General features: G+C 48.9%; 2 non-coding genes and 2 pseudogenes across 2 annotated transcripts; 1 reads left to right on the top strand and 3 right to left on the bottom strand.

Annotated features, from left to right (window-relative positions):
- The first annotated feature begins 6,329 nt into the window (after window positions 1-6,329).
- LOC147621616 (5S ribosomal RNA) lies at window positions 6,330-6,448 on the top strand. The gene has a single exon (XR_015269914.1). It is a non-coding gene; the product is annotated as a 5S ribosomal RNA (ribosomal RNA).
- A 5,034-nt stretch (window positions 6,449-11,482) lies between these two features.
- On the bottom strand, window positions 11,483-13,677 carry LOC147621615 (25S ribosomal RNA; annotated as a pseudogene).
- Window positions 13,678-14,190: 513 nt separating this feature from the next.
- On the bottom strand, window positions 14,191-14,344 carry LOC147621614 (5.8S ribosomal RNA). Its single transcript, XR_015269913.1, has one exon. It is a non-coding gene; the product is annotated as a 5.8S ribosomal RNA (ribosomal RNA).
- A 348-nt stretch (window positions 14,345-14,692) lies between these two features.
- LOC147621613 (18S ribosomal RNA) lies at window positions 14,693-15,500 on the bottom strand (annotated as a pseudogene; the record flags this gene model as incomplete).
- Between the last annotated feature and the right edge of the window lie 4,709 nt (window positions 15,501-20,209).

Below are 20,209 nucleotides of genomic sequence, written 5' to 3'. Positions count from 1 at the left end.
ATCAGCACACAGGATTAGGTTGTTGGCATCTTCACGAAGGTTTTCGGAGCTGAGAATCTCCGTAAATTTTGAGATATGCTTGGAGTTCATGATCTGGAGTTGAGCTTGAGGGGGAGTGTTGAGATGTCAAGCTCAACATCATGAGCTAACACTTACGAGGTGCATGCATGACCGTTCGACATTTATATCACTAGCGGGTTTGGTAGCTGGCACCGACATATCTTTGCCAGAGATTCTACAGCTGGACTACACACCAACTAGTCCACATTCACCCACTCCTCTTAGCGTGTTCACATTATGGACCGCTTGTATATACTCTATTATGTGTGTTAGTCACTTTATCTTCTTTGTAGACCTCTTTTGTGGTGTGTGAAGAAGAAGAAGAATTTTCAACTTCTCACCTTGTGTACTTTCTTCTAGGGTTTGTGTGAGTGTGTGTGTGTGTGCTTGCAAGAGCTCAAGCTCTCTTCTCCCCTGCATCTTTTCAACTCTTATGCAAAGTCTTCTAAGTCCTCTTTTCCTTTGAGTAGTTTGATAAGTCCACGAGAGGAGATGTTCAAAAAGATAATAACAACAAACTCTTAAATGGCAAGCCAAAGAATCGTATCATAAAGTGTTTCAAATGTCACAAGGATGGGTGCATTACACTAGCTTGTCTAGAAAAGAAAAAGAACTCTGCACCAATGGTTCATGTCAACATGGCTGAAAATGATGACAACGATTCACTCAAGGCGGTAATTTTAATCTTGACTATTCAAATAAAGGTAAGGTTTCTATTAATTCTTTGTTGAGGATTTAATAAAAAATAAAAGGAAAGAAAATTTCTATTTTGCATGATGATGGTAGTTCGCATGATTTCATTTCCTAAAAAGCATTAAAAACACTTAACCTAGATGCATCACACTCTACTTATAAAGTGAAAGTAGCATTTCAAGGAACTAAGTAAATTTGCAGTAGTAAAGAGGTTAAGAATCTAGAATTGGAAGTGAACCCAACTAGGGAAAGAAAACATTATGGAAAATTCTTTAAGTAGACATCATAGTGTCCACAACATCTCTATGATGATTGAGAGTGAACCCTTGACTCCTATGAGAGAGTCCTAGAGCTGATGTTCTGATCAGGCTTATCTTATTTCTTACCTTATAAGAAAACACCGACTTCTCAGTTTATCAACCAAAATCTTTGTGCATCATGGTTTGCCACCATAAGTCATTGTTTCTAACAAAGACTCTAGATTCTACAATAATTTCACTCTTTTCTCCAACTTTGGCACTAAGCTAGAATTCTCCATTACTTTCCATCTGGAAACAAATGGACAGATTGAGGTTACCGATATCACTATCTTGGATCTACTTAGAGTCTATGTTGCCCAATAACCTAGTTCATGGAATAAGTACATTCATCTTCTAAAGTTTGCATAGAATAATACTCCTCATTCGACTACTACTGGACGTGCACCTTTCGAGAGATCATGTATGGAAAAGTTTTACCTGTTCTGGCTACAAGACTTTCCCACAAAATCAAAGCTGATGAATAAATCTATTATATCGATTTTAGTTACATTTTGAGTGAGGTAAGACACTCTATTATACATGCTTAAGAGCAAAAGCTAACCAAAAATGTAAAGCTATATCTTTTCAAATTGGAGATTATGTACTTTTGAGAATTGAGAAATGCAGACTTAAGAGTGTTGAGAAATTTCTAGTTGTTAAGCTCACACCAAGATTTTTTGGGCCTTTTAAGGTGATTCATGAAATTGATGACGTTGCTTATAGATTAGAATTACCATTTAAGGTGATTCTCAAGATTTTATGGACCTTTTAAGGTGATTCACAAAAATAATGACGTTGCTTATAGATAAGAATTATCTTCTCATTATAGTAGATTCATAATTCATTTCATGTTAGACTTCTCAAACCTTTCAAGGGATCACTTCCCACTCATTGTGTGTATGAGGATCCACCTCTTATATTGAGGGTGAGAAAGAAGTAAATTGATTCCAAAGACTATCATTGCTAGCAAATTACATCGACCCATACTGATAATCAATATGCCAAATATTTGTTGACTTTCAAAAATCATCCTCATCATGAAGATCCAAGATGGGTACCTAAGAAATATTTTCATGCCTTCCCTAAGATTCTCGACTCTGTTAACAAACCCACACAGAAGAGGTATATGTTAAACATATGTAATTAAAATGTAAGCGAAGCTAAGATAGTGATAAAAGTATACCTTGGGAAGACATATTCCCATTCTCTTCTCCACTATTTGTTAATGAGATCAGGAAAACTTGCAAGTTTACGAGGGATTGGCAATGCTTGCCTTCCCCCATACTCTTGCTTCCATGCCGCTCTTTCCCTCTCTCATGCATACTTTTCCTCCATTCCACATTGATAACCCACTTCTCCATGCATTTTGCATTGAGTATGCAAAAATTTTTTGATGACGGTCACCATACTATTATCCTTGATAATGATCTTTCCTTTGCCCATTGGCACATGTGATGTCATTCTTGGATCTGCCTCATCGAACTATACACTTGGTATGGAAGGATCCATCTTAAAAAGATAAGCTGACATGTGGACAAAGGTCTCTTGTATAATCCATCCTTTGGCCATACTTACCTTTGCTTGTATTTGTTGTCAAACAAAGTCTTTGAGAGTCTTCATGAATCTCTTGAGGAAAAACATCCACCATGTATGTACCCCTCCACAAATACCTATCTCCTCCTACAACATAGACAAGGACATGTACTTGATTGACAAGAATGGAGTGTGGAAATGTATCTTCAATGGCACACATGGCTTCCATTGCTAAAGTTTGAGCCGTCGCTATGTCCAACTTGTCAGTCTCTTTAGAGCTAACAAACCTATGCATTGAGTTTACTTGATTGGAGACAACAACATATAACGAGTTTAGGGAATAATAGAGAGGAATACCAAAAGATTGTAATGTGTACCTCACTCAAGTAAAGGATATCATGATACGTGATATGATATTATTGAGACATTTGAAGAGAGTAAAAGATAGAGAAAGAGACTTACTTGCAGTATCTTATGCCAATCATGAGACTTAAGCCCCCAGAGTTGTGATAATTGTGCACATTTCTTTTAAGCACCTTTCTTTCTCTTCTTGCTATCCTTGACTTGTTTCTTCTTGGTGATCACCTTTTTCTTGATCTTTGCAAAGGCACCTCTTAAACAAGTGTATGCAGACTGTTGGAGTTCCAATGGAAGCCATGATCTTATTGACTGTTTCTTGCTCTTTTGTGGATAAAACCATGGGGCCTTTGGAAGAATCCACTTTTGTGGGACTTAGATAAAATATTGTCGAAGATGGAAGGCGGTTTAAGGGCCTTATCCTCTCTAATAGCTATGGAATCATACATATCAATCATGCACTCCCAAAGTTTTGTGCTATAGTCTTAAAGATGTGCATTAGATCCAAGACGTGTTGGATCTTCAAATTACACCAATAAGGTAAGCGTAAGAATATGGAGTATCTTGACATACCCAAGGGTAGTTTATTGGGAGTGGAATTCGTGAATAATGCTCTTTCCACTCTTTTGCCCAAGCCATCATATTCCTCTTCAATAGAGTCATACCGAGGGTGGTTTGTATTGTTCATATGTCATATGAATAATGCAATGATGGTTTGTATATATAACTCATTTAAGAGCATTCACATGCTCCACAACCAAAGAGGGACCACAAATGGGACACATGTAGGGCAAAAGTGGTTAATCCTATCATATCAAGTAATTAATGCACATACACACATGTATATATAAATAAATAAGTTTAAATATGGATGAGTAAAGTGAAGAGGAACTACTTTTGATACATCGAAAAGGCCAATGTAATCGTGCAGAGTCCACATGAGTATCCCTCATATGGTGTTATGGTGATCATCCATCGATCTTGACTTTGAGACATGCGTGGTATGAATGCTTCTCCATAAATCAGCTAATTCCTATAGATATGTATATTCTTCACTTTGTGTTTTCCAGGTATGAGTAAAGAGACATGTAGTTTATCCTTTTTTGTTGCCTCCCATGGTGGAATTTTATAATTAACAAGGGCCATCAACCATGTACTCCAAGATATGGATTGGTTCCCAAATGGATTGACCACATTGCTCGCCATGCCAAGCCTCGAATGCATTGGCTCATGCTTGAACTCGGGCCATGTTTCCTCAATGTGCTTCTTGCTAGGGAGTTGGGCACTTTGATCATACCATCCATTGATTAATTATTTGCATGCCAAGATAGGAGGTCCACCGTAGCTTCACTATTGGGCGTGACGGCACGGCACGGCACCGCCGGGGGGGGGCTGTGGGGGCGTAACGGCACAGTCTCGGAGGGGGGGTGCGAGGGTGTGACGCCATGGCACCGGGTGGGGCAGGGGGGCTACGGGGCGTGACGGCACCACGCCGGGGGGGAGGGGTGAGTGACGACACCGCACCGGGGGGGCTGCAGGGCGTGACGGCACGACACGGCAGGGGGGGCTACGGGGGCGTGATGACATGGCCCCAAGGGGGGGTGATGAAAAACAGGTAGAGGGAGAGGAGACACACACATAGGAGCAAACCCTAATGTATATTGCAAACCCTAACCATAGAGGGAAGCCATCTCCCTTCTCACACAATGCATAAAGCCATAATCCATAATACACAAGACACACTATGTGTTGTGTCCACACTCAGCCAACCCTAGCTAATGTCCACACACTATGACCAGCTGGATGCGATCATTTATGTCTCACACATGTTCCTACCTAACATGCCAGCACATAGCACAGCTCTGGCACACGCTGACATCGAGCTTGAATCTCAACAGCCACTCTCAAGCTCATGAAGTACTGCCATAGATGAAGATGTAGATGAGCTTGGGCTATCAAAGGTCTCAACACTCCCCCTCCTCAAGCTCATCCCACGTACTCCCAACATAGTACAGAAGTACTCAAACTTCTCCCTGCTGCTAAGTGGCTTTGTAAAGATGTCGGCCACTTGCTCTTCAGTCTTCACGTATTGCAGATCCACTGTACCATCCAGCACTTTCTCTCTGACAAAATGATAATGGACCTCTATGTGTTTGGTGCACGCACGAAAAATTAGATTCTTGGCCAACTGTATGCTGCTTATGTTGTCACAATGAATGACAACCTTGCCATCAATAGGCTCACCCAAATCAGCCAAGAGATTCTTTAACCATATTCCTTCATATGTAGCAATGGCTGCACCCCTGTATTCAGTCCCTCTGTACTAGATAAAGCAATAGTAGGTTGCTTCTTGCTACTCCAACTTACCACCACGACACTTCCAAGTGTAAAGGCATAACCACTAGTAGATCTCCTGTCATATGAGCTACCTGCCCAATCCGCATCTGTGTAGCCATGTATATCCAAGCCTTTACCATGCTCATAAAGAAGACCATAATGTGTAGTGGTCTTTACATATCACATAATGCGTCTCACTGCATCCAAATGAGGTTTTCTGGGGCTCTGCATAAATAACAGAGATCTGGATGTGTGATAGTCATGTAAATAAGACTTCCAACCATCTTTCTATACATAGATGGATCGTCCAACTCTTCACCAAAATCAGCCCACAACTTCACATTCTGCTCCAAAGGTGTACTCATTGCTTACACCCTGTCATTCCATATTTTGCCAACATATGCAATGCATATTGGCGTTGCACTAACCATGTACCTGCATGGTCTTTGATCACTTCAATTCCAAGAAAATATCTTAATTCACCCAAGTCTTTCATGTCAAACTGTCCACTCAATGCCTTCTTAACATGCAAGCATAACATCTGTAGCATGATCTCCTGTGACAATCAAGTCATCCACATAGATGACAAGTAAGACAATCCCATGATCTATTTTCTTCACATAGAGTGAAGAATCTGCTGTAGAAACCTGAAATCCAAAGGAGATAAGATATCGGCTCATCTTATCACTCCAAGCACGAGGTGCTTGCTTCAGACCATATAATGCTTTCTTTAATCTACATACATGAGTGGGATATCTTGGGTGTACATATCCTTCTGGCTGTGCCATATAGACTTCTTCTTGTAGATCACCATTTAGAAATGCATTTTTCACATCCATTTGATGCATTTTCCAACCATTTGTTGGGAGGCGTATTTGCCCAAGTGTCTGTGTGGGTGGACTTGGAAGGATGTGCGAGGAGGACTATTTTTTGCCAAGGGTGTTAGTTGGATGCCCCCCACATTGTGCACCTCTTGGAAACGCCCCTTCGGAGTCTTGGAAATGTGGAATGTTCCACGATATGGGAAACCTTGGATTCGCTACTTTGATGTGGTACGGTCATACCAGCGCTAATACACTGGATCCCATCAGAACTCCACAGTTAAGCGCGCTTGGGCCAGAGCAGTACTGGGATGGGTGACCTCTCGGGAAGTCCTGGTGCTGAACCCTTTTTTGGGCCAGAGCATCACTATGCCCCCCGCAGCCATGCTATCACGCCCCCCACCCCCCGTATGCCGTGCCCTTCACGCCCCCCGCCCCCGGAGCCGTGCCCTTCACGGCCCCCCCGGCCCGCCCCCTCGGAGCCATGCCCTTCACGCCCCCTCGACCCACCGGCCGCGTGCCGTGGCGTCACGCTCCGTCGGCCCCGTGTGGTGCCGTGCTCGAACAACACGGCACCGCCCCCCCGCGGTGCCGTGCCGCCCAAACACCTCTCGGCTTGCCCCCCGCGTGCCGTGCCCTCACGTGCCCCTCGCCCCCCGAGCCCCTGCGTGTCGTGCTGTCATGCCCCCCCGCCCCCTGCGTGGTGCCATGCCCTTCATGCCCCCCCTCGACTGCCCCCCCGACTCGCCCCCTCGGAGCCGTGCCCTTTACGTGCCCCCTCAACCTGCCGCGCCGCGTGTCGTGGCATCACGCTCCGTCGGCCCCCCGGGGTGCCGTGCCCGAATAGCCCTCGGCCCGCCCCCCTGCGGTGCTGTGCCCGAACACCTCTCGGCTCGCCCCCCGCGTGTGGTGCCCTCACACGCCCCTCGCTCCCCTGTCCCCCTGTCCCCCTGTGTGCCGTGCGCTCACCCCCCAACCCCCAGCCCCCCCACAGAGCTGTGCTCTCGCACCGCGTTGCGTGCCCTCATGCCCCCTCGCCTGGCCTCACGGAGCCTTGCCCTCATGCCCCCTGGCGGCTTGCCCCCCGCGTGCGTGCCCTCATGTGCGCTTGGCCCCCGCGGTGCCGTGCTCGAACACCCCCCACCCGTCGGGACGCCGTGCCCTCACGCCTGCCGGCCACCCGCGGGTGCCGTGCCGCCGGAACACCCCCCGCCCGTTGTGCCCTCACGCCCGTCGGCCCCCCGCGGTGCCGTGCCCGAAGCCCCCCCAGAGCCATGCCCCCCCGACCCCAGTGGTGCCATACCCTCACGCTTCCCCCGACCCTTGCGGTGTCGTGCCCGAACGCACCCCCCCGCCCGAGCCGTGCCCTCATGCCCCCCGGCCCCCGCAGTGCCATGCCCAAACACCTCCCCCCGAGCCGTGATCTCACGCCCCCTCTCGGCCCTCGCGATGCCGTGTCGCCCGAAACACCCCTCGGCCCCCGCGATGCCGTGCTGCCCGAACACCCCTCCACCCCCCGCGGTGCCATGCCCGGAAACCCCCCCGCGCTCGCCCCCCGAGCCGTGCAACCTCATGCCCCCTCAGCCCCTGCGGTGCTGCCCGGCCCCTAGACCACGTGCCCTCATGCCCCCCAGCTCCCGCAGTGCCATGCCTGAAGCTCCCCCTTGGAGCCGTGCCCTCACGCCCCTTGGCCCTTGTAGTGTCGTGCCCGAAGCCCCCCCGCAAGCCGTGCCCTCACACCCCCCCGCCGCGGTGCGCCGTGCCCGAAGCCCGCCTCTCGGAGCCGTGCCCTCACGCCCCCTCGCGGTCCCCGTGGAGCCGTGCCCGAAGCCCTGTCGCCCCCGGAGACGTGCCCTCCCCCCTAGGCCCTCGCGGAGCCGTGGCCTTACACCTGGGCCGTGGAGCCGTGCCCTCACACCCAGGTGCCGTGCCCCCCGGGCCCCTGCTCCGCGGAGCCGTGCCCTCACACTCGGGTGCCGTGCTCGAACACCTTGGTCCTGCGCCCATCGGCCCCTGTTAAGCCGCGCCCTCACACCCCGGCCCCCGTGCTACCACGCCCGAACACCCCCCCTCGGCCCCCGCGGTGCCGTGCCCTCGCACCCCGGTGCCATGCTCGAACACCTCGGTGCCGCGCCCCCCGGCCCCCGTGGTGCCGTGCCCGAACACCCCCTGGGCGGTCACCCCCCCGCCGGTGCCATGTCCGAACACCCTCGGAGCCGTGCCCTCACACCCTTCGACCCACCCCCTGGAGCCGTGCCCTCACACCCCCCTTGGCCCCTGCAGTGCCGTGCGCGAACACCCCCCAGCCCCCCACAGAGCCGTGCCCGAACACTCCGATGCCGTGCCCTCATGCCCTCATGTCTGAACACCCTCGGAGCCGCGCCCTCACACCCCCCCTGGAGCCGTGCCCTCACGTCGCTTGGCCCTCGCGGTGCCGTGCGCGAACACCCCCCGGCCCCCCACAGAGCCGTGCCCGAACACTCCGGTGCCGTGCCCTCATGCCCCTCGGCTGGCCCCCGCACAGCCGTGCCCGAACACCCCCCGGCCCCCCGGCCCCGACGGTGATTCACCCCCCAACCCCTCGCAGAGTCGTACCCGAACACCCCGGTGCCGTGCCCTCACGCCCCTCGGTCGGCCCCTACGCAGCCGTGCCCGAACACCCCGGTGCCATGCCCTCATGCTCGCACGGCCCCCGCGGAGCCATGCCCGAACACCCCGGTGCCGTGCCCCCCCGACCCCCGCGGAGCCGTGGCCTCACAACCCGGTGCCGTGCCCTCACGCCGGCACGGCCCCCGTGGAGCTGTGCCCGAACACCTCGGTGCCGTGCCCGAACACCCCGGCACCGTGCCCTCACGCCCGCACGGCCCCCGCAGAGCCGTGCATGAATACCGTGGTGCCGTGCCCCCCCTCGGCCCCCCGGAGAGCCGTGCTCACACCGGCCCCTGCGGAGTCGTGGCCTCACACCCTAGTCATGCCCCCCACCCCCGGCTGTGCCGTGCCCAAACACCCCCAGTGCCGCGCCCCCCGGCCCCCGCGGTGCCATGCCCCCTGTAACCCAGCCCCCCCCGTCACACCCCCCTCCCAAGCCGTGCCCTCACGCCACCCGCCCCCCCCGCGGAGCCGTGCCCGAACCCCCCGGCCCCCGCGGTGCCGTGCTACCCGAACACCCCAGTGCCGTGCCCGAACACCTCGGTGCTACACCCCCCGGGCCCTAGCGGTGCCGTGCCTGAACACCCCCCGGCCGACCCCCACGGAGCCGTGCCCGAACACCCCCGGCGTGCCCCCTGGAGCCGTGCCCTCATGCCCCTCTCGGCCCTCGCGGTGCCGTGCCCGAACACCCTCCCCGGCCCCCGCGGTGGTGCCGTGCCTGAACATCCTCCCCTGGCTCCCAAGGAGCCGTGCCCGAACACCCTCCACGGCCCCCACGGAGCCGTGTGCTCGAACACCCTCCCCGACCCCACGGAGCCATGCCCTCACACCCTGATGCCGTGCCCCCTAGCAAAAACTGGCCCCCGCGTGACGTGCCCTCACGCACCCCCGTGTGCCCCCCCGGCACGGTGCCGTCACGCCCCTACAGTCGCCCCCCGTGGTGCCGTGATGCCCCCGGCACGGTGCCGTCACGCCCCTATAGTCGCCCCCCGTGGTGCCGTGATGCCCCCCGGCCGGTGCGGTGCCCCGGTGCGGTGCCGTGACGCCCTGCAGCCCCCCCGGTGTCGTGCCGTGACGCCCTGCAGCCCCCCTTGTTGAGATTCAAGCTTGATGTCAGCATCGTGTGCCAGCTGTGCTATGTGCTGGCATGTAGGAACATGTGTGAGACATAAATGACCGCGTCCAGTTGGTCATAGTGTGTGGACATTAGCTAGGGTTAGCTAAGTGTGGACACAACACAGTGTGTGTCTTGTGTATTATGGATTATGGCTTTATGCATTGTGTGAGAAGGGAGATGGCTTCCCTCTATGGTTAGGGTTTGCAATATACATTAGGGTTTTCTCCTGTGTGTGTGTCTCCTCTCCCTCTACTTGTTTTTCATCATGGTATCAGAGCCTGGTGTTCTCTATTAGGGTTTATGAGTGTGAGTGAGAGAAGAGGGAGAAGAAGCTGTGAAGAAAAGCTATGAAGCTTGCCATTGATGCTGTGAAGCTTAGAGCACACCGATTTCTATCAGATCTGAGAGCTTGGCCTACCAGGTAAGGACTTTGAGTAGATTGCAGGTGATTCAAGCAAAAACAAAGCAAATTAGGGTTGCCCAAAGCAAAAGAAAATTTTGGTTTTTTGCAAGCTTTCCATTGGAGCTTGGAAGCGGTGATGTATGGTGGAAATAGATGCAATCTGGCAAAGAAACATGTATGTGACAAGGATGAATGTATTGGCAACTCATGTGCAAGCCCTACACTTTTTGGAGCAAATATGATGCATTTAAGTGATTGAAAATTACTGGTTTTGAAGCTCTCACAAAACAAAGAAAAAGAGTCACTTGATGGATGAAATTAGAGCTATTTTTTTGGCAAAAATTACCCAATTGATGGGTTGTACACATGCCTTGGTGTGTTAGGCAATCATATGTACTATCAATTGACACTACAAAGCTCCCAAATTCCCTCTATAGTAGGCGTAGCGTAGCTCATACAGAGAAAACAGAGAAGTTTTTCACATATTTGCTAAGTGGAGGCCACAAATCAAGTGTTGTGTGTGATAAATTCCAAAATTGACTTGGCAATTGGTTGGTACATACACTTGAGAAGGAATCTACATGATTGGTTGGAGCAATTATGCCTTATGGAGCTGGAAATGAGCTGATTAAACAGGCTATCTACTGTGTTTAGTGAAACAGCGTATGATTAATCGACTAATTACTCTCTCATCTTAAACAATTGGTCTAATTCCTGTTACATGGAGTTAGTGGACATCATTGCTAAGCTAATGAATGCCTGGTCTCTCAGTTTGGACAAGCATTGAAGAAATTAGAGCAATTCTACTACTGGTTTTTATTGGTTTTTTTGGTTTTTCTCAAAACAGAGAAGGGGGTTTGACAAAATTGGTATGCACACCTTGGTTGGTGTTGATATGCAACCTTGAGCTTGTTTAGGTGGTGTAAATGCAAGTTATCCACACTTGATTGAACCACTACATTGCAATTTTAAGCCTTGGAAAGCGCATTAAAACATGGTACCTTGGACTGCGTATGCCAGTTCAATTTGGATCCAATTAGTTTGATTTTTTACATCAAAAGTGAAGTTTGTTGACTACTTTGGAGTATCTGGAACACTCATTAGAGTGTGGTTGAGCTGAGGAAGGTGAAACACAATAGAAGGAGCATCCATGATTATGTATAAGAGATAAAGAAGTATGCAGATGCATTGGCAACAATCAATGCCCCCATGCCTGATGATGATTTGGTAGTCATTACCTTGCGTGGTCTTGGCAAGGAGTATAAATCTTGGATTCCCCTTGTCCATACCAATTCTGAGACGGCTGTTCAGGGCCGCCCCCCGTGAGGGGCGATGTTCTGTGCCCGTCGCCCGATGGTGGGCACGTGGAGGCTCGCGGTCGCCCTTGTAGCTAGGGCAGCTCAGGCAGACCCTCGACAGTCCCTGGGGTCAGATTGCAGACCCCTAGACCCAGCCCTAAGAGACAATCCTTTTCCTGAAGTTACGGATCCGTTTTACCGACTTTCCTTACCTACATTATTCTATCGACCAGAGGCTGTTCACCTTGGAGACCTCATGCGGTTATGAGTACGACCCGGCATGATCGGCATTCGCTCCTCTAGATTTTCACGGGCTGTCGCGGGGGTGCACACCGCAAGATGTGCGGTGCTTTACCAGCCCCACTGTGGACCCTATCTCCGGGTGATCCGATTTCAGGGTGGGCGGGCTGTTAAAAAGAAAAGAGAACTCTTCCCGGGGCCCCCGCCCCGGCGTCTCCGAATTCGGTCACGTCGCCGTCCACCACAACTGCCACATCCCGGTTTGAGAATATTAACCCGATTCCCTTTTGATGCTGCGCAATGCACAGTGTGCCCTTGACACAGGACTGTCCCATCTCTTAGGATCGACTAACCCATGTCCAATTGCTGTTCACATGGAACCTTTCTCCACTTCGGTCTTCAAAGTTCTCATTTGAATATTTGCTACTACCACCAAGATCTGCACTGGGGACCGTTTCACTTGGGCTCCTGCCCGGAGCTGCGCCACAACCCCCACGTCCTCCTACTCATTGGGGCCTCCCACTCGCCCTGATGGCCGAGTATAGGTCGCGCACTTCAACGCCATCCATTTTCGGCGCTAGTTGATTCGGTAGGTGAGCTATTACACACTCCTTAGCGGATTTGGATTTCCATGACCACCGTCCTGCTGTCTTAATCAATCAACATCCTTTGTGGAATCTAGGTTAGCGCGCAGTTTGACACTGTAATCTGGCTTTCAGTTCATCCCGCATTGCCAGTTCTACTTACCAAAAATGGCCCACTTGGAGCTCCCATTCCGCACCGAGGTTCAACAGAGTAACCCCAGTCGCTTACCTATTTAAAGTTTTGAGAATAGGTCGAGGGTGTTTCACCCCCGATGCCTCTAATCATTTGCTTTACCCGATAAAACTACAACGAGCTCCAGCTAGCTATCCTGCAGCTACTAGATGGTTCGATTAGTCTTTTGCCCCCTATACCCAAGTGGCTACTGATGAACGTTTTGCACGTCAGTATCGCTATGAGCCTACACCAGAGTTTCCTCTGGCTTTGCCCTGCTCAGGCATAGCTCACCATCTTTCGGGTCCCAACAAGTACGCTCCCACTCAAACCTTTCACAGAAGATCACAGTCGGTCGATGGTGCACCTCGCGAGGGGGATCCCACCTGTCAGGTTACTTGCGCCTCCAAGGGTTTGCCACCCACCGGCTCGCGTACATGTTAGATTACTTGGTCCGTGTTTCAAGACGGGTTGAATGGAAAGCGCAGAGCACCAGCGTCTCGAGTGCGCAAGTGCGTAAAGCCCGCCACCCCACGAGCGCTTCGTTCCTTGGCCGGTGCAATGGCATCGGCAGGCCAACTAGAGCGGGACTAGAGCGTGCTCTTATCCCGTCGTGCCAGCCCACGCTGACCAGTGCCCTGCGTCAAGCGGCGGACCAGCTCGTGCCGTTCCGCATCCGACCGGGGCGTACCCTTGGCCTCCATTCGTTTCCCTCCCAGCAATTTCAAGCACTTTTTAACTCTCTTTTCAAAGTCTTTCTCATCTTTCCCTCACGATACTTGTTCGCTATCAGTCTCTTGCCCATTTTTAGCCTTGGATGGAATTTACCACCCAACTTAGGTCTGCATTCCCAAACAGCCCGACTTGTCGGGCGACAGCGCCTCGTGGAGCGACAGGGTCGAGGCTTGACGGGGCTCTCACCCTCTCTGATGCCCCTTTCTAGGGGACTTGGGTCCGGTGGTCCGTCTCGCAGAGGACGCCTCTCCAGACTACAATTTGCACAGCAAGGCCGTGCGATTCTCAAGCTGGGCTCTTTCCAATTCGCTCGCCGCTACTAGGGAAATCCTCGTTAGTTTCTTTTCCTCCAATTAGTGATATGCTTAAACTCAACGCGGCGGGTAGCCTTGCCTGATCTGAGATCCGTTCAGTTTTTTCGGTCGAGGAGATGGCCCGTGGCGCACGACACGGTCGCCCCTCGTCCCGCGAGCCCCGTTCGATGCACGCACCCTTGGGTGATGCAACCATAAACACTGATCCTCCTACCGGCATGCTGGGGGGGGGAGCGGACCACCCTTGCGGTGCCTCACCACGCAGTGCCATGGATGCATTTCAGCCGACCGCGACACGCTCGTCGCGTCGTTGCCTCGTGGGGCAGGAGGGGGACGTGCGCACAGACAGCCAGCTCCGTCACGCGCCCCTTGCTCCCAGGAGGAGGTGGGGGGCGTGGGGGTCGTGAGGATGCTCAAGCAGGAATGCCCTTGGACGAGCTGCGGGCAACGATGGGGCGACACGCTCACCCCGTCGTTGCCTCGTGGGGCAAGAGGGGGACGTGCGCACGGACAGCCAACTCCGTCACACGCCCCTCGCTCCCAGGAGGAGGTGGGGGGCGGGGGCGTGGGGGTCGTGAGGATGCTCAGGCAGGAATGCCCTTGGACGAGCCGCGGGCGCAAGTTGCGTTCAAAGACTCGATGACTCGCGGAATTCTGCAATTCACACTACATATCGCATTCGCTGCGTTGTTCATCGTTTTGCAAGAGCCAGGATATCCATTGTTGAGAGTCATTGCTACATAAGTTGATCCTCCCGTATAGGGAGGGGTTTGAGTCCTGCAATCGTTTGCTATGGTGCCTCTCGCGCTCCCCCGAGGGGGGCGGAAGGTTTATCGAGTGGCCCCGTGCCGATGGCACGGGGGAGGGGGGACGCCCACTCGTCGACGTGGGTGGGGGGAGGGGTCCCTCCCCCTACACCCCGTCGTGCGGCCAACGGGCAGCCCCATCCCAACACCTCGCCCACTATCTCCCGGCTCCCAGCACAGGGGTGAGGCATGGGTGACCGTGCCTCCAGGCATGCCGCCTCGACGGTACGTCCACGGTTCATGGTGTTCTCTCGGCGGATGCGTGTCAATGATCCTTCCCCAGGTTCACCTACGGAAACCTTGTTATGACTTCTCCTTCCTTTAAATGATAAGGCTTAATGAACTTCTCACAACACGTCACCGGCGGGCAAACCGCCAACGTCACCGTGATTCGAAAACTTCACCGGACCATTCAATCGGTAGGAGCAATGGGCGGTATGTACAAAGGGCAGGGACGTAGTCAACGCGAGCTGATGACTTGCACTTACTAGTGATTCGAAAACTTCACCGGACCATTCAATCGGTAGGAGCAACGGGCGGTGTGTACGAAGGGCAGCGACGTAGTCAACGCGAGCTGATGACTCGCGCTTACTAGGAATTCCTCGTTGAAGATCAATAATTGCAATGATCTTCCCCATCACGCGATGAAATTTCAAAAGATTACGCGGGCCTATCGGCCTAGGTGGTAAACTCGTTGAATTCATCATGGTAGCACGTGTGCGGCCCAGAACATCTAAGGGCATCACAGACCTGTTATTGCCTCAAACTTCCACGATGGCCTAGATGGCCATAGTCCCTCTAAGAAGTTGGCCACCACAAAGAGGATACTTCGTGTAACTAGTTAGCAGGCTGAGGTCTCATTCGTTAACGTAATTAACCAAACAAATCACTCCATCAACTAAGAACGGCCAAGCACCACCACCCATAGAATCAAGAAAGAGCTCTCAATATGTCAATCCTTACTATGTTGTCTAGACCTGGTAAGTTTTCCCGTGTTGAGGCAAATTAAGCCGCAAGCTCCACTCCTGGTGGTGCCCTTCCGTCAATTCCTTTAAGTTTCAGCCTTGCAACCAGACTCCCCCCGGAACCCAAAAACTGTGATTTCTCATAAGGTGCTGGCGGAGTCATCGAAGTAACATCCGCGCCAATCCCTAGTCGGCATCGTTTATGGCTGAGACTAGGACGGTATTTGATCGTCTTCGAGCCCTTAACTTTCATTCTTGATTAATGAAAACATCCTTGGCAAATGCTTTCACAATAGTTCGTCTTTCATAAATCCAAGAATTTCACCTCTGACAACATGAAATACGAATGCCCCCAATTGTCCCTATTAATCATTACTCCAATCCTGAAGACCAACACAATAGGACCAGAGTCCTATCGCGTTATTCCATGCTAATGTATTCAGAGCATAGGCTTGCTTTGAGCACTCTAATTTTTTCAAAGTAACATCGCCGAATCTGTCGCGTCCCAGCCAACAAAGGCTAGGAGCGCGTCCCCGACACAGAAAGAGCGGAGCGACCAGTGCGAAGGGGCGGACTGCTCGCCCTGCCCCGAGATCCAACTACGAGCTTTTTAACTGCAACAACTTAAATATACGCTATTGGAGCTGGAATTACCGCGACTGCTGGCACCGAGGTGTTCGGGCACGATATCTGGGTGTGAGGGCACGGCACCGCGGGCTTGGGGGTGTTCGGGGGCCCGACAGCATGGGGGCCGGGGTGTGAGGGCACGACTCGATGGGGGCCGGGGGCGTGAAGACACGGCTTGCCGAGGGGGGCGTTTCGGCGGGCGCACGGCTCCGCGGCGGGGGGGGGACGGCGGGTGGCGTGAGGCACGGCTCGGGGGGGGTGTAAGATTCCTCCCCAGCCTCTCAAGATATCTAGCATCTTTCCCTATAATCAATTCCCTCTTTAGAATTATAAGAGATCTCGTCTTTGCCTGTTTTGACATAGAGAGAGAAAATATTCTAGAGAGAGAATATTCAGATTTTTAATATTTTTGGATAGAAAATTATCTCATCTTATTAAAATAAGTTTCCCTGAAACAGAAATTCAAAAAGAACTTTCCAATGTGCAATTGAAATTATTTGGAAATAGGTATAAAGAACCTTAGTCTAAAGGTCTAGATTTTCAGAAATTTTTGGATTATGGTCCAATTAAGGTTCCTATGGGCCAATAGCATCAATCCATGTGTAGGGAGGAGATAAATCCTATTTGTAAAAGAAGATACCCAAAAATGAGTAAATGCTCACATAAGATGAAGAGTTGAAAATGTACAAGGTTTATTAGTAAAAAAACTATGAGTAATATCAAAAAAATGAAATAAATTGAGTATCCAAAAATGAGTAAATGCTCACATAAGATGAAGAGTTGAAAATGTACAAGGTTTATTAGTAAAAAACTATGAGTAATATCAAAAAAATGAGATAAATTGAGTATCCAAAAATGAGTAAATGCTCACATAAGATGAAGAGTTGAAAATGTACAAGGTTTATTAGTAAAAAACTATGAGCAATATTAAAAATATGATATATTTTGGGTATAATCATTCCATTTTGACACATATGTAAGGAAGGGGAGTTCTTTAAAAGGAGGTGCATATTTCACATGCTTGAATGAGTTTTAAACTCAAAAATAATGTGATATTTTTATCTCTCCTCTCTCTTGAACCAAACCAAATCAAAATCGAACCAAACCGAATCAAAAAGTAACCAAACTAGGTCCAAATCTAGTCCAAATTCAACAAATTGACTTGGAAAATTCTAGAATCAGTTTGTTTGGTTAGGAGCTCAATTTTTCCTATAAATAAAAGCCTCCCCTTGTTAAAAAAAATATAGTGTCTTATGCTTTGTTACTCTACTCCACCTAAGCCAAGAACTGTGAATTCTTTAATAATTCACTAGTTTTTGACACTTCTCTCTTTCTTCAATCCCCATTGGTGGCTCCATCAACATACTAATCCAATTGATTGGTTGGGGGCCTCTATCGTGAATAAAGAATCAAGCAAATTGTAAGGTAAGTATGGTGAATTTTGATCTTTTCTATAATTTCTCAATGTTTCTCTCTTCTCAACCCCTCTCAAGCTTGAGAAGCTTAATTGGTATGGTTTTTGAATGCTATTGAAGTTAATTGATTAATGATAGTAAAGAATTACATAAATTTCTATTTATGTTTAATTCTAATGGTTTTTTCTCTCTCTCACTTAAGAAATAGTCATACTCATGACCCATTCTTAAACCAAATGAAGCTTTTCATAAAGCTTTTTCTTAATCCAAGATTAATCTATGCTTAAGAATAAATTAATGGTTTTTTAAATCTATACTTTTAGTTTATGATTATTTTTTATTCAATCTATTAAGGGTTAATGATCCAATTAGGGATCATTCTAATCATTCCCTTAAGATAAGCCTTATCTTTTAAAATAATTGAGATTTATTAGTTATAGTAGCGGAGCTATGGCAAAATTTTATAAAAATTTACTCATAAAATAATTTCATTCAAAGCATGAAAAGAGGATTTCCTACCATATTCTAGGATTATCATCCTAGATTAATTGAAAGATATACATTGTAATCCTAGAGAAATTGATTTTTATATTATGCATAATTGAAATTCATGCATAGAGGTATGCATAAGAGATGAATATTTTATTATAAAAGAGTTACTTTTAGCATAATTGAAATTCATGCATAGAGGTATGCATAAGAGATGAATATTTTATTATAAAAGAGTTACTTTTAGCATAATTGAAATTCATGCATAGAGGTATGCATAAGAGATGAATATTTTATTATAAAAGAGTTACTTTTAGCATAATTGAATTTCATGCATAGAGGTATGCATAAGAGATGAATATTTTATTATAAAAGAGTTACTTTTAGCATAATTGAATTTCATGCATAGAGGTATGCATAAAGATGAGTTAAGAAGTGATAAGATGTATATGGGTTGTGATAGGGTGAGAATATGGATGTAAATGTGGATGTGTATGTATGGATGTATGCATGTAGATGTGAGTGTGAATGTGGATGTATGGATGTAAATGAGGATGTCGATGTAGATGCATGGATGGGATGTGGATGTATGCATGTAGATGTGAATGTAAGCATATAGATGTGGATGTATGGATGTGAATGTAAGCATATAGATGTGGATGTATGGATGTGAATGTGCATGTAGATGTGGATGTGAAAATAGATGCATGGATATAGATGTGGATGTATGGATGTGGATGTGGATATATGTATGGATGTGAATATATGATATGTGATGTGAAGGAATCTGAAGTGATGAGATGGAAAATGATGTGATGGGATGTATGGATATGGATGTGGATATATGTATGGATGTGAATATATGATATGTGATGTGAAGGAATCTGAAGTGATGAGATGAAAAATGATGTGATGGGATGAGTACACATATAACTGGAATGTGGAATAAGCAATGTGGATTGATGAGGGATAATGTGGAAAAATGAGAGTTAATATGGAAACTGTATTTTGTGACTATTTGTAAATGCTGTTTGTAAAGACTGTTTTATGTCAAGAATGCTGGGAAAGCATTTTGACCATCTTGTGATTAAGGTCGTGGAGACCTAACTGATAAAGTTGCAACTGCTGAGACGGAGAGTCAATGGAGGATGTCTCATGTAGCAAGGTCGGTCGAGGTCTTGACCAGCCTCGGTGCGATTAAAATGGTGAGCTTCCGGTACGGTGGATGAGGGGCCAAGGAAGCGGCCTATGAGTGAAGCGCTAGGTCACCTGCGAAGGATCCTAGAGGGTGCTGACCATACGGTGCTCGGGCTCTGGGTTGCCCAGGATACCCACGCGTGCGTCGAGGAAGATATTGGAACAAGGAATAAGAGTTGTTTTCTGAAACCGGGCATGGATCTGGTTGACTGACCTTGCTGGTCCTCAATGAATGAGTCCATGGATCTTTATATGGATCTGTTAGTTGATCTTGCTGATCTTCAACGAGAGTCCGTCTTGATAAGTGATTATATTACCGAGTATTATGGACTAGGAACTATTGAAACGTCCCCTGAGTGGACAGGTGGTGAGCGTCCTAGTTGCCAATGATGCCATAGATACTCTGATGAAGGAATGATGGAAAATTAAGAATCAACCGGATAAATTGGAAGATGGTGATCAGTGATACTATGGTTTTATTAAAGGATTGTTTTAAAACTGGTTGAATCTGTGAAAAGGCAATTTCATATTGGGTGTGTAAGTGGTGTGACTAGTTTTATTTTTGCATGAACTTCCGGCTAGGGGGCCTTAGAACTCTTTTCCTTGGTACCCGGGACAAAACCTAACCAAATTCTTAATTGGATTCCATCACTACAGTGGTTGGGCGGTTGGTTAACCCATGGGACTGGATGGGGTTAGGCTGGACTGATGGATCCGTAAATCGAGACTCAGAAATTCTATTATTACGATAGATATAAAGTAAATCTCGGATAGTAATTGTTCTATGGATAGGAATCAATGGATGTGCCTCTTGAATGGGGAAAAAAGCGTTGATCCCAATGATCCAAGTGCAAGTTTCTTCCTTGATCTGATCAAGTATCTTATAAATGCAATTGGATCAGCTCGATCAGAAATGATCTTGACTACGTTAGAGTAAAAAGTTATCCTGGTGGAATCGCCCATGCTTTCCGGCAAAGGAAGTTTTTCCGGGTTCGGTTTTGGAACAACCGACGGATTAGTTTCTTATCCGGATATCCGTGGGCGAGGCCCCGAATGTGGGACCCCTGTCCCACGTGAGAAGTGCTACTTCTGCTGCTA

This window comes from Cibotium barometz, chromosome 30 (assembly GCF_041138505.1).
Source record: "Cibotium barometz isolate CiBa-2024 chromosome 30, ASM4113850v1, whole genome shotgun sequence".
In the NCBI taxonomy this organism is placed as follows: Eukaryota; Viridiplantae; Streptophyta; class Polypodiopsida; order Cyatheales; family Cibotiaceae; genus Cibotium; species Cibotium barometz.
The sequence above is the reverse complement of the archived record's forward strand: the minus strand, read 5'-3'. Positions and strand labels throughout refer to the sequence as shown.